The sequence below is a fragment of the Oxyura jamaicensis genome, chromosome 1 (genome assembly GCF_011077185.1).
Source record: "Oxyura jamaicensis isolate SHBP4307 breed ruddy duck chromosome 1, BPBGC_Ojam_1.0, whole genome shotgun sequence".
Classification (NCBI taxonomy): Eukaryota; Metazoa; Chordata; class Aves; order Anseriformes; family Anatidae; genus Oxyura; species Oxyura jamaicensis.
This window is the reverse complement of record NC_048893.1, coordinates 166,365,101-166,374,129: the sequence shown is the minus strand read 5'-3', so window position 1 is coordinate 166,374,129 and position 9,029 is coordinate 166,365,101.

Genomic DNA, 9,029 nt, shown 5'->3' with positions numbered 1-9,029 from the left:
TTTTTTTTTTTTTTTTTTTCTCCTCAGGGTATTTGAAGTATTTGTTCAAATTTCATTTATTTTCCTTAAGCAGAAAACCTACTATGTGTATTGCCACCTGTCCTTTTGCATTTGGTGCATTTTTTCTGAACTTCATGGTCAGTAATGACCTACCTTCTATCACAACAAAAAACCTCTGAGACCTGATGGTTACTCAACATCATTAAATGTAACAGTCACAGTAGTTCTTCCATTAAATTTCTCCTTTTCATTAATACCTGAAAAAGAATTATTATTTTGTTTGAATGGATTTGGGCGTTAACCGGAGCCCACATAACTGCATAGTGCCATATTCATAATAGAAGCCATATATTCTTTCATGCAAATCTAGAGAGCCTTCCTTTAAATGTAAACATAAATAGTACAATCACTCAGTATAAATGATTTGGTTTCCCAAATCTTTTGGGGATGCACAGGAGAGATACAATAAAAATAAATAAATAAATAAAATAAATAAATTATTTGTCCCTAGTGAATCTGACACAGAGTCATGAGATCAGTCATAGACATAATGTGTTTTGGCACAGCTTCACTCAGGGAATGAACCTCGTATCTTATGCATACTAACATTTCCCTAAATCCAGTTACCAGATAACCTAATTTCTACACGTGTAGTGAACTTGCATCTTTAATCCTTTTTTTTGCAATTCTTCATTTGAAACAATACCCACATATCATAATGAATGTCAATGTCACAGTGAATATCAATGGCAGAATAAAAAGAATGCACCTAACTGTATACAGAAGTATACAGTGTTTTTTTTTTTTGTTTGTTTGTTTGTTTTTAATTATTTTTCTTTTCTTACAATCAACATTTATGTCTACTGTCTCTTATCCAGACTTTTAATGATTGATAGTACAACCACTTTCAAAGTGAAGACGTTCTTTAGAGCAGCATAATCCCCAAGCCTTTTAAATTTATAGCATTTAATTTGAAGAACAAAAAGAAACATTTAAAAATGTAACTACCAGTACCATCAAATAATTACGTTTCTCAATTTTTTTAAACGTGAAAGAATGCTCTTTTGAAGGTGTACTGGGTCTGGCTGGGATGTTAACTTTCCCTGCAGCAGCCATTACAGTGCTGCACTCTGCACTTGTAGCTAGAACAGCAGTGGTATCACACCGGTGTTGTGTCTGCTGCTGAGAAGTGCTGGCACAGCATCAGGACTCTCTCTAACCCTCCTAGGGGGTGGGCAAAAAAGTGAGAAAGAAACAGCACCAGGGCAGCTGACCTAAACCAACCAAAGAACTATTCCATACGATGACTATTCGATGACTATACGATGACTATTCCATATGATGTCACACTTCAGCAATAAAAGGTGGAAAAAGGAAGAAGAGGGGAAGGGTGGGCTCTCATTGTGAAAATGTCTGTCCTCCTCCCGAACACCGGATACGTGCATTGAGGCCCTGCTTCAAGGACGTGGTCAAGCATTGCTCATTTGTGGGAAGTAGAGAAGAATTTCTTTCCTCTGCACTTCCACATAACCTTTACTTGTTTTGTTTTGTTACTCCCTTTCCCCCTCCCTCTTCCCCTTTCCCTTTTTTCCCTTTAGTTGAATTGTTTAATGAAAAATAATATTAATATATATTTTTTTTCCTTTAATTAAATTATCCTTATCTCAACCTGTGAGTTGTTCTTTCCTTTACTTCTTTCCCTCTTCATCTGAGGAGGGGTAGTGAGAGAGCGGCTGTGGTGTTCAGCTGCCTAGCATGGTAAAACCACCACAGAAGGCTTATGTGAAATTTGGAATTCACAGCCACAGGAAACAAACAAACAAACAAACAAACAAACAAAAACTATGTATATATATATATATATATATATATATATATATAAGATGTTTTTGGTAATTTTAATTTTGCTCCTTTAAAATAGCAGTTTGTTTCCTTTTTTATAGTATTAACGTTCCTCAAAAATATTAAAGAAATACTGAAAATTTGAAACAGCTACAGGTTTTAGCAGTCTTTGTGGACAGGCATTTATAAATGATTTTCCTCCCATTTTGTAACACATTTTGATCTATGAACCTAAATAACTAATACTAAAGGAGACATGCATTTGACACTTAGCTGAGGAAGGAATTAGCCTTCTGTTGCTGAAAAGCTGCCAGGAATAAAGTAGGCCCTATATTTATTAATCATACTTCTGACAACTGAAGAATGAAAATGCTTCTTGAAAATACCAGAGCTATTTTAGGTAACACTAATTGTCCATGATATGGTAAAGAAGATATTCACTGACAGCCAAAAATCCTGACTCACAGTTTCCCGACACTACTGTTTTGGAACAAGTAAAAGAATCAGTGTGGACTTCATCTGGTGCACAGTCTACCAGCAAATCAATATAATTCTTATGCTTAGGATTTTCACAGAACTTCATAAACGAAACACTAAAGAAAAAATAATAATATTTTCTTTCCAAAGCCACAAAAGATCAATTAAGAGTTTTAAGAGAGAGGAAAAGAAAACAAATGTTAAGATTAGGATGTAAATGTTTCATGAACATATTACTTACTTGAGGAAATATATATGAACTTAAACATTTATCTGGTGTCTTTACTGGTCAGAGAGGCTTATTGAGGTAAAGCAAAACAGTGCTGGCCAAGCAGATATAAAAACTTTACTTTTTATAGTAGCAAAGAGCAGAATCATTCAGAACCATGAAAAACATTGTCATATAAATGGATGCTAGTGTGCTTTTTAAAGAAATATTCCCTGTTTCTTTCAATGTGCAGCATGTGTGTGTATGAACCGGCAGTCATCTATGACATTACTTAAAATGCTGATGCATTCAACCATTCAATTGTTAGCATAGCTTTAGTCCAAGCTAAGCAGTACTTTTGCGTACAAAACTCGGGTATTTCTAAGAGCTAGTGCAAGTAAGCACTATTGCTAAGATATTTGTTCCCATTTATTTAATTATATTTATTTAGTTATATTAATACAGTCAGGCTATTTTGCAAAGGAGGTAAGTTTAGCTGTATGGGTGATTTATTATTATTATTATTATTATTATTATTATTATTATTATTATTATTATTATCCATTCCATTTGGCCTCTGCGACAAATAACATTCCTTTCTTATTTTACTAGGGTAGATGTAGTTCTCATCTCTCCAAAGCAATGAGACACCAAATTCGATTACAGCCTATTTCAAATCTAATGCATAATCTTTGGCAGCAAGATCTCTTTCTGCATGTCAGTAGGATGTGTTTTGCCTTCACTAGACAGCAGAAAACTGATTCTGTTGGAGAACTGAATCTAGAAAAGAGAAAGTCAAGAGCTGTATTTTTATTATTATTATTTTTTTTCCATACATTTTAATATTACATGCACTATTTCTGTATACTGTGACTTGCAATCATGAATACAAGGATGCATCTGCTTCTAGAAATAAAAGTCTCTAAGAAAAGTGATAATAATAAGAAAATCACTAAGAAAAGTGATTATAATAATAATAATAAATGGCTTTTGAATAATATAACAAATAATGGTAGATGGAGAATTTTCAGTTTAGATAAGTGATGAAAAATACAGATGTGTTAATAAGAAAGGCTTATCCAAAATATATGTCTTCTGGACCAAATTTTCTACTTCTGTTTAATGTGTCTCTGTAGTCAATTGCAGACAAAATGTATATTCAATAAGAATTTTATGTATATTCAATAAGAATTCAATACATATTCAATGTGATACCCAACTGCTCAATTAGAAGTCATACATACTACTCTCAACTGTGCCTGAAACTAAACTATATGTCTAAAATTAGATGTGAAATTATCCTACTCATTACTTCTAAATTAGGGATCTCACAAAAATGCTTCCCAGCTCCTCTCTCTCTTTTTAGGCATCCACTCTTCCGTGGAAGGAGATGTTCAGCAACATCTTTTACACATTCACTTCTTATTTTTATACCCTTTAGCAATATGAATAACTTTTAAAACAAGTGGAAGGATCCATCTTTTGTGATAAATTTTCCTTTGATCTTTTCCTGATATTAGTCCTCCCCTATTATCCATGAAGTAAAACAAACAAATAAAACCAACTTTCTCTAAAGAAATTTCATAGTGTTTCCAAGAAAGCCCTTTCAGTTCCCTCTCACTCATCTAAAATTAATTTGATCAGGGAGAAAAAACAAAACAAAACAAAACATAACTTAATTGGCATTACTTACTGTAAATGTTATGAACAATAAGCATGCAGTCAGTAAATGAGTAGATCAAACATCTAATATGTTCTGAACTGTATTAAAAATAATTTGTATTATACATTTGGAACTAAGCAGAAATACATTGTTTTGTTTTTTGGATCCAAGTCTTTTCCATAATTCAGCAGTCATTATTAAACACAGCCTTTTTCTTTTCCATCATATTCACACACCCCAGAGATTTGTAGTGTATGTTTACACTATAGCAGAAGCTTATCTCTAATAACCTTAATTAAAAAAATGTAGTCAGACCTCCTATAACTGTCAGAAAAATATATACTCACATCTGGAAAAAGTAGACTTTGAGTTTCAGAACTGTTTATAGGAAAAATAACAACAAACAAATCCAACCAAAGAAAATCACATGTTCTTATTTTTTTCCCCTTCAGAGGCAATAAAAAGGCAAGCAGGTAGGACAAACTGTGTGGTCACAGACTGATAGATGATATTTTCTCTTCTCTTGTAGTTGAAATTCAGCTATAAATTGCTAATATAAACAAGAACAACAACAATTTTTAGTGATTTATCTTGAAATCACATTGTTCCCATCAGTGAGGCAAATGAACAGTTATGGATAACTGTGTGTGAGTAGGTATCTGGCAAGAAACACAAATACTTCTACTTTATTTTTCTTATTTCCTCCTTATGTTCCTTATTTTCTCCTCTCAAGCATGTGTGTGTCTGTGTATGTTCTTATATATATCTTCACAAAGCATGTGTGTGTGTGTTCTTATATATATATGCACAAATACATGTGTGTTTCCTTGTGCACTATGCATCTATATGTGTGTTGGCAAGGGAGGAAAACACAAAGAAAGTATTCCAGCATTTAATTTATTCCAACCTAATTTGTTTACTATGAGGTACTCTGTCTTTTAAAAATCTGATATTTGTAGATTTAGAAATGAAATCAAAGTGTTATCCTAGTCATGCCAACAAACAACAAATTTCCCCTTCCTTTCTGTGTATTTAATTCCTTATTAGGTGTTCATGGCACACACAATGCAGCAAACAATCGGTATTTTTAGCTGCATTTCTCTGTGTGCAAACACAATGTATGAAAGAACTCAAATGTCTAAGAAACAAGAAACAGGAAATCAAATTACAAAGAGACTGCAATGATGTAGGTAACTGAAATTATTATACCCAAACCAAGGCATGCTAATCGTCTTTAAAAATATAGATCAAGGAGAAAAATATAATTGTAGTGGTATTTCATACATCATCCTAATGGATCTTATTTTTGACAGGTAATCTGAAAAAAAAAAAAAAATCTTTCACAAAAAGAGACATTCTTCTTAAATCAAAAAAAACTACGTTGATCATTCTCTGAAACATTTTTATTTTTTAATCCCTAAAAATGTTATCCAAAATGCAGACTGAGGCAAGGGGCAAGAGCTGCCCTGAGGGAGGACCAGTTTCAGCCACTGTTTTTTTACAGTAAATGATACTGCTTCCTGCCCATAGACAGCTGAATAATCCAATAAGAGCTGAAACAATAAAAGTAAAAGGCCCATGGATAAAACCTAGGCTACTTTATGCTACCCAGCATTCTTTCTTAAATATAATACTTCTATGAGACAAATAAGCATAGACTCTTAAGAAAAAAATAAAAATAAAATGTGCCAGATTGCAAAATTTAAGAGGAGCGGTAACTAAGCGGTAACTTACATGTTTCTAGTAAGCCCCAAATCCCAGCATGAACTGAAAATGAAGGTCTAAATATCTACAAAAATATAGGCCATATTTTCCAATTCAATTCTCCACTTAAGGACAGATAATAGATGACAGAAGACAAAGTATTAGCTATAGAAGCTTTAATTCCAGTTGATCTGTAAAAGACAGATGTTTCAGGTATTTTACTTTAAAAAAAAAATAAAACAAACAAATAACACAAAAAAAAAAAAAAAACACATACCCAAAGTTCTACGTTTTCCAAATTAGTTGCTTAGTGCTCTAGCAGGAGATTACATTAATAAATGAGATCCTATGTTATTTCTGTACTTTTATGAAGAAAAAATACAGAAAATAAAAGTAAAATCTGAATGTTTTATTTAATTCAATTTCTCATTTTCTAAATAAATTAATTTATAAAATATACCTCATTTTATTTCGGGAACTTGGTTAGCTCAAAACCTTTAAAATTCAGAGCTTCTTTAACACAGACCCTTTTGGTTGAACTGAGTTAAGGAGCAATTACACAAGCATATTGCAGGACAGATATGAGGGTGGGGTAATGTCTGGTAGATGAAGAGTAGAAGAGAAGCTGCTCTTGAAACATATGAGACAGCTTTATCAGACTGTCACTATTGTTTGTGCTAAACAAAACTGATTATTTATTTATTTACGATATACAGAAAGGAAAGAAGAAAGGAAGGAAAAGTAGGAAACAAGGGACATCATGAGGGTACTCTCAAATATGTTTAAACAGTAGATCTGAGATAATGAGGAGAAGCATACAGTGAGAATTATTTAAAACCAATTTCAATGAAATGTACCAGAGAAAGCAGGTAACTTGCAAAATGTGACAAACAGCCGACATGGTAATTGTTCAGTACAATACTCATACATTTACATAAACAGCTGAAGTCACTACTGAAGCACTTTGGTCAGGAACATGTAGTGTACTTATAGAGGGACACATATTGTTTAGTGTCTTTATTAATGATGTAGACAGTGGGATTGAGTGCACCCTCAAGTCTGCAAACAACACCAAGATGACATGTTGGAGGAAAGAATGCCATTCAGAGGGATCTTGACAGTCTTGAGGAGTAGGCCCATGTGAACCTCATGAAGTTCAACAAGGCTGAGTGTAAGGTGCTGCATCTACATCAGGGCAACCCTAAACATTTGTACAAACTGGGGGATGAATGGATTGAGAACCACCCTGAAGAAAAGGACTTGGGTGCACTGGTGAATGGAAAACTTAAAATAAGCCAGCAGCCCAGAAAGACAATTGTATCTTGTGCTTCATCAAAAGAAGCATGGCCAGCAGGTTGAGGGAGGTGATTGTTCCCCTCTACTCTGATCTTGTGAGACCCCATCTGGAGTACTGTGTTTAGCACTGGGGCAAAAATAAGCCCACACAGACCTGTTAGAGAAGGGCCAGAGGAAGGCTTGAAAAATAAACAGAGGTCTGGAAGAAGAGAAGAGAAAGCTCTGTGGAGACCTTATTACAGCCATTACAGAAAGAGGATAGATTCAGATTGGATATAACAAACTGGAAGAATTTTTCATTGTGAGGGTGGTGAGACACTGGAACAGGTTGCCCAGAGAAGTTGTGGATGTCCTATCACTGGAAGTGTTCAAGGCCAGGTTGAATGGGTCTTTGAGCAACATGCCATAATGAAAGATGTTCCTGCCCATGACAGTGGGGTGGACTAGATGATCTTTAAGTGTGTCTTCCAACCCAAATGATTCTGTGATCTGTAGTTTATTTTTTATCAGATGTTAATCAGCAATGAGAGTTCAGGGCAGAAAGAGGGAGGATAGGGGAAGGGCAGGAAATCCATATTCAAGATACTAGTGATTGTTTTTTTTGTTGTTGTTGTTTGTTTGTTTGTTTGTTTTCAGCATGACAAGGATGATGTTTCCACACTAATCTGTCTTGATATCAACACTTCATTTTTTGAACTTATTTTCCACTTATTTCTTCACCTGTGCAAACAGAGGTCACTATGACTGACTTGCCTTAAGATAAAAATTTAAATGTAAACTTCTAAAATACCAATAAAACTGACATAATACCTTTTGGGTTGTCTAGGATAGAAGGTAAAAAGCTTATGACCTTGGGGTGATATACTTTGCCTAAAGGCTCACAGAGTCTCCTGTCACACACTGCATACACATATTATTACACTGTATCTATTGACATTGTGCTCTTGGGATTTTCTTAGGCCTTTGAACATAATCTGTAAGATTGTTTACTTTTTAACTAGTGCATGGTAACATACTACTTCTATAATACTCAAGGGTAGGCCAAAAACACAAGTATTTTCATGCATTGGCTAGTAAGATTGTCAAATCACCAGCCTAAACCAAGTGAAAGGGAATGTTAATTAAAAGGGAAGGATATGTTCCAGTTGTTCTAATCAAAGAGAGCTTAATCCCTTCATAAGCTGGCTGTCTTTGTTGGAGGAAATTCGGAACAACCTTGTTACTTTTGATAACTGTAAGCCACTGACTCATGGCCCCTTGACAGCTAGCTGAGTATGTAATAACATTTCTCTGTATTTGAGGACTAGCTTAGCTGGCTTTATAATAGATTATTGTGGGTGTTAAAGTGAAATGTTAGTATTTCTTTAAAGATCAGTATTCCCTGGTAATTAAGGTTATAAAAAGGGCATTGAACACAATGCAGCTTCAAGGTCACCAAACATGGATACAAAAGTCTTTAGTTTGTGTAAATAAGATATTAACCATAGGTTTATCTTGGGGTGCTGAAAACTATAAATGGTTCTTGTATTACCAGTACACCAGAAATTCACTGAAAGTTATTTTTAAGTGCAAAAAAGTACCCTTCAATTAGAAGTATTTTTATAAGACATAAAAGGGTGTAAGACATCAAAATAAAACAAACCAACCCATAAAACAAACAAAACAAAACAAAACAAACAAACAAACAAACAAAAAAAAACAATAAAAACAACAAAACATCTCTCAAGTAAATGGAACTTTACCAGATAGAACACAATCACCTCTACAGGAGTGGATGTTACCTAGTATAACAAGAATCTTAGCAAAATCTCTTCAGCTTCGGCATAACGAGTTGAGAGG